The sequence below is a fragment of the Meriones unguiculatus genome, chromosome 1 (assembly GCF_030254825.1).
Source record: "Meriones unguiculatus strain TT.TT164.6M chromosome 1, Bangor_MerUng_6.1, whole genome shotgun sequence".
Taxonomy (NCBI): Eukaryota; Metazoa; Chordata; class Mammalia; order Rodentia; family Muridae; genus Meriones; species Meriones unguiculatus.
The window spans coordinates 99,831,405-99,837,404 of record NC_083349.1 but is presented as its reverse complement, the minus strand read 5'-3'; positions in this window follow the sequence as shown (position 1 = coordinate 99,837,404).

Sequence of the window (6,000 nt, the reverse complement as noted above, 5' to 3'; positions counted from 1 at the left end):
TCTAGACCCTTCTTTGATTTGCCCTCTGCATCCTGGAAAGGCCTCTTTAACATTCCTGGCATCTATGTGGGAAGGAACACTTAGAAAAAGAGCTAGGAGAAGACAGTTTCCCTGGCAACGACACATCACCCTTTCTGTAGTCTCTCTTCTTCCTGTTCTTAGCTGGGTGACAGGGTTAGAATCTCCTCCCATATCAAGTGCAGTGGGGGGCTGGAAACATGATTCAAAATGTTTTCAGTCGTTCCTTCCCCCCCGTATCCCAAGGTCTTCCCACAGCTCATTCGCTACTCTCCACAGCAGCAGCATCAGGAGTGATAACAGCCCTCCTGAAGGAGGCTGTGCATCGCCTGTGGGCTTGAGTTTCACCTCCTGTGTTTGATTAGAAGATGTATTACCCTGTCTGAACATGTGGGCACGGATGCAGCTTTCTCTGCACTCGTAGCAGGAGAGGGCTTTCTCAGCTGTCAGTGCAGAGCCCTTTGCCTGGGCCTGGGATGACCTGCCTATCCTTGCTGTAGCCAGGGTGAAGGCTTCCTTATAGTGCAGGCTAAGATGGGGGCCATGTGAGAGTCCTCCCGGCCTAGCCCCTTAAAGAACCTAACATTTCAAAGGGTGTCTTTTGTTATTATTAGTTAGCTAGAGCTCCTGGAACAAAATGCTACAGATAGGTGGTTTAAACATAAAAATCTTTTCTCACAGCTCTGGATGATGGAAGTCCAAGATCAAGGTACCAGTGAGGCTGATGTCTCCTGAAGCTTCTTTCTTTAGCTTGCAGGTGCCTGTGTGCTTGCTGTATTCCCACATAACTGTGTGTGTGTGTGTGTGTGTGTGTGTGTGTGTGTGTCTAGTGTGTGTATGTGTGTGTGATGTGTGCCTGTTATATGTGTAGGGTGTGTGTCTCCTTGCCCTTGGTTTCTCTTCCTCTCTGCATTAGGACATGTCCTACCCAATGAAGGTTCTATATTTGTAAGCATATTCAACCTTAATTAAATTTTTTAAGCCCTCATTCCGAATAGCCACGTGGACATTTAGAGGATACATCTCAACATTCTCCATCTTGTATACTTCCATTTCTGTGCGGTGGATTGGAGTTGTCAGCGGGGCAGCATCATGGAGGTCTAGGGAAGCATACTTTCATCTCTTGGTGGATGTTAACATCCCTTGACAGATGGATGCATCTCTCTGGTCTCTGCCTCTGTGGTTACGTTGCCTCTTCCTCTTCTATGGTCCAGTTTTCCCTTTACCTCTCTGCTATACAGACCACTAAGTTAGCAGTTAGGGTCAACTTGGGCAACCCAGGATAATCCCATGTTAAGATCCTCAATAGTACCTGTCAAGTCCCTCCTTTCCCACCTCCACCCTCAATAAAACCAGTCCCAGGTTTCAGGAATGAGGACTTCATGTCTCTGGCAGTCTAATGACTACCATAGTTGTATTATTCATTAGAATTTTTAATAGTAGAGTCAACCTATAAAGAGTTCTTGTCGGAAAGATATTCGAAAATGTGTCTTGCCCAGATCACATCCTTTGATCTTACTGTAGACTGTCATCACTGGGGTTTGACTGAGCCTAGGGAGCAGAGGATTGTCCCATTAGAGGCAAAGTGTTCAAGGGTAGGGAGACAGACCTCCTCTGTGTTTCTACTTCCTGGGTGGTTAGAAAGGTGGATCTTCACCCTTTGGAAGCCATTTCACTGTGGATGTCCACTGACCTCTGGTTAGAAATTTCTTAGGGGTGGAGGCCCCATGGGATAGATTTTCAAGTCCAGGTGTCTTGTCTATGCTCTACTATCAAAACGCTTGTTATGTTTCCTCTCATTCCGAGGCAGCTGCCCTTATAAAATCTAGAGGGCTAGCTATATTTTTTAATAACAGTAAACTCAGAACCTCATTCACTTTAGGACACAGTGGAGTTACTGTAGGGTACTGCTTCACAACACTGCTTTATTTGGTCACAGGGGCTATGGTCAAACTGTGAGAATTTTATTGGATGCTAATCTAATATCTAACATTGTGTTCATCTGTTCTTTCTTCTTGCCATTTATGGTGGAAAAGCTTCTGCCAGAGCACCATAAATGCTTGCTTCTTGTTTCCAATCCCATCCCAATTTTATTTTCATGCTGTGTGGGTAAAGGTTAGAAGTTAATCATGGGTTTCTTCTAGTTTTAACAATACCCCTACTTTCTTTTAAAAGCTTGGGCATTACTGCTGTGAAAAATACTAGTATTTAATTTCTAGTGTAGTTTTAGGCTTTTCCAAGGTCTGTGTGTCTGTGAGGCATTCCTCCTGGCCAGTCTTACAAGGCAAAACAAAAACTAAAACAAGACAAAAGAATCCCCTCACTTAGTTTCTGTTGCTAAGGTGGGCAGGACAGAATCTTCAGATAGCGACTTGGCATCAAAGACTTAAGGCCTTGAAGGCTTGAGACTATGGTGGGAGGGGAACGCTGTCGCTGGAGGGGAGCTCATGATAATCTTCTGTGGTACCTAATTTGACTTGAAATTAGATTTCATCACAAGAGTTGTACTTCTCCAGCACCCACAGGGTGGGAGAGCAGCCAACAATAACTTCCATAATCTCCTTTGGTGAGAGGCACATTCAGTGGCAGACAACCCTCTTATGTCCTTACTCTCACTTTCCTGGCTTTCTTGGTCCCAGGCAAAGTGAACCCATTATTTCTTCGATTCCTGTTCTCTTGCGACCATTAGACTTGCTCCGGTTGCTAGAGACCTGTGCTCCTACAGTTGGCATCTAACATACAATTTCCCATTCCATGTTTGATGACTTCCAGACGCTAATACTTCTTAATCATTACAGGGGACTCCATGTTGAATGTGATGCCTCACCCAAAAGAACTCATCTCCATCAATGGAGAAGCTGTACTGTGGCAGAAGCGGGGGTAGAACTGTCTGTCCAGAGTCCCTTGGGATTTACTGTATTGCTCAAACAGACTAATGATGGGTATGAAGATAGCATTCTTTGGAGTTCTAATGAACATTTTTCTTTTTGGTGATATCTGGTAAAAATGAAATTTCTATGAAAGTATAATTAAAAGAGGTTTTATCAGTTAGGGTCAGGGACTCCAGTTCAAGCTCTGTAGATTGAATGTTTAAAAAACTAAGATGGCAGCCAACTTTAGATAACAATTTGGGGAACCAGTCCTTCAGCAATCTCATTCCAAATTATCTTTTTCTTTCCCTGGGTCTTCAGGCGTGGGAGCGTGCATATAAACCTAGTCCTTGTGCCAGGAGTGTCCTGAGCAGGGCCCCTCCCCAGGCCAGGGGTGCATCCTTTCATTTGCTCTTTGAATTTTTTCTTCCCCAGTCTCTCTCTCTTTCCTAAGAAAATCCTACCAGTCTCCCAGGAACCTCTTTGGATCCTTCTCTTCCAGGAACTTTCCCATCTTTCCTTCCAGAAACCTTCTTTTTCTGTAACAGTCCTTTTGGCAACAAAGCACATGCATGCTCTGTGGCCTACCCCAACAGTGATTTTCTTATGGTGAGCACCATGCCCAATTCTCTCATTCCACCCTGCTAGTTTTGATGTATGGTAGCACCTCTGCCTGCATTGCAAGGGTCAGAAATATAACATCTACACTGCACAATGGCTTCCATTCAGGCAGATGTTTTCTATCACCTGCTGTCAGTGTGCTTTTTTTGGGCTGACCTTCAAAAGACTATTGCCTTCCCTCAGAAGCTATTAGAAGTGTCGTCACTATCAGTTTTAGAAAAGTATGCGGGAGAACACAACACAGTGGCTGTAGGACAGATTTCATTGTTCCACACACTTCATAAAATACGAGTTCCCATCCCCCCGCATGATGTTCTTTGGAGCAATTTACTACAGAATAATGACTCCTCAACAGCTCAAGCAGGGAACATTTAGACTTACTTGCTCAAAGAATAAAATGAAATTAAACATTCTCAGATGTAAAGGTCTCTGGATAAAACAGTGTACTTGAAGAATAAAACGATCTTCTAGGTTGTGTCCAATTCAACAACAGGGTTAGTATGTCTGGCATTGACCATTTTTATCCCTTACAAAGTATTAGTCAGCACCATGAGCTAATGCTCAGAGCCACTTTTCAGCTGGTGGCTTTCTCTAGCCTCACACAGCTGAAGAAGTCTTCAGGTGGCTGACCATGGGATGTGACCTTCAGGCTGTTCTTTTGTTTTGCTGGATCTAGCCTGAGGGCATAGGTGGGGACACAGTTGTTTTGTATTTACATAAAGAGGATAGGACACAGTGGCCTATTTATATACCTTAGCAGTTTAAGAAAATAATTTAAGTATTCATAATCTAATTGACCAACCCTAAATTGGGGGGGAGGGAAAGTAATTTGGGGCTAGGTTCCCAGTATAATTCCCAAAGGTAAAACTCACTGCAGAAAGGGCATCGAGCTGACCTGCTCTATTGTTGATGCAGCTTGAAGTAAAATGACTCAGTCTCTCCAGTCTCTGTATTAACGGGATAATCAGAACCATGCCATGATATATGCTTTCCTCTTAAAAATTTTTCTACAATAGTTATCAAATTAATTCATGGACTCATAGATCTCTGTCACTCCATAATGTATAGTATTTACAGTGGCCTTCAGGGTAAAGAGTTAGCCTGTGTATGCAAGGATGAGGTTGTGTCCTGGCTTCTCTTTCCTACTCAACCAATTGTCCTCTATGTGCTCATTGACAGAGATGCTGGTCCACTGAAATTAATGACTTTATAGTAACAGCTACAGACTCTGATATTTGTATTTTAGCATGTAATTTTTGTCTGGAACAATAGTTTGTTCTTTGTTGGGTATTAATGCCCATGAAAACATCTACCTACAAAAAAAAAACAAATAAAAACAAAAAAAAAAAAACCCACCTTGCCTACTTTAAAAGGCTCTCTACTTATGTAAATGATATGACATATTTCTGGTAGTTGGGTCACACACAGGAGACTTGCATTCATTTTCAGTTTACAAATAAAGTAAACTATCATCTTTAGATAAGTGGAGATAAATTAGGTTGTAAGGTGAGGGAGACAGCCTGAGACCATCAAATTACTTCTCAGCAGGTGGGAGTTTAAAGTGCCTCTTTGTAGGAGAGTTAACCACCATTGGGCACCTGCTCAAGAGAACAACCATCAGAAAGCTGTAAGGAGGCTTGTTTCCTTTGTGATGGAGGGTATTTATTGTTATGTCAACTCACCTGTGGGAACATGTGTGTGGTTCAGTTATTTGGTCTGGACAAAGTATGGATTTTGGAAAATGTGTATTTTGGTTTGGAAGAAGTCAAGTGGGTAAATGTATGAGGGATGCAGGATCACTTAGGAGATGAAACCACCACAGCTGTTCTCTACCATTGCTGGAGAGGCAGCAAATAAGATGGAGGCACATCCCTTCCCCTGTCCCAGAAATCATACAACAGGCTAAGAGTACAATGAGACTGAATATGATCAGTAATTAAGATGCGGAAAGTGTTGAAAGAGTTTGGCTGACACAAGCTACAAAAAATGAGCTCATGTGACTTGGCTTAGATGAGTCTAAGGAGTTTCTGAACCGTGAATGAGTGCAAGTGTGATCCAGGAGACAGGAACACTGGGAAGAAGTAGGGTAAAGGTAAGAGGCTTGGGGATTGTTGAACAGACTCAAAGCTCTAGGGAAAACTGTTTCCTCTTCTATTTGGTTAGCCACCCAAGTGAATTTCACTTGTAAGATCAAAGGTTATTTCACACACCATATGATGCAAGTGCAAGAACTCCAAACTCCAGGACAGTCACTGCTCCTGAGGAGAGCAGGTGTCTCAGTGATACACTGAGCAAAGGGAGCTGGCACTGGCTATTGGCAACAAGGCTCAGAGTAGGGAAGAGTGTCTGAGGAAAGACAGGAATCTGTGTGCAATTTCCTGTTCTGGGTTCCTTAACCAATATCCTCAGGGTATCTGGAGATTCTTATAAAGGGGAAGGGCCCTTGACTGATGCTCTGTAGCCTCCTTAATCTTGTCTATTGGACCTACAC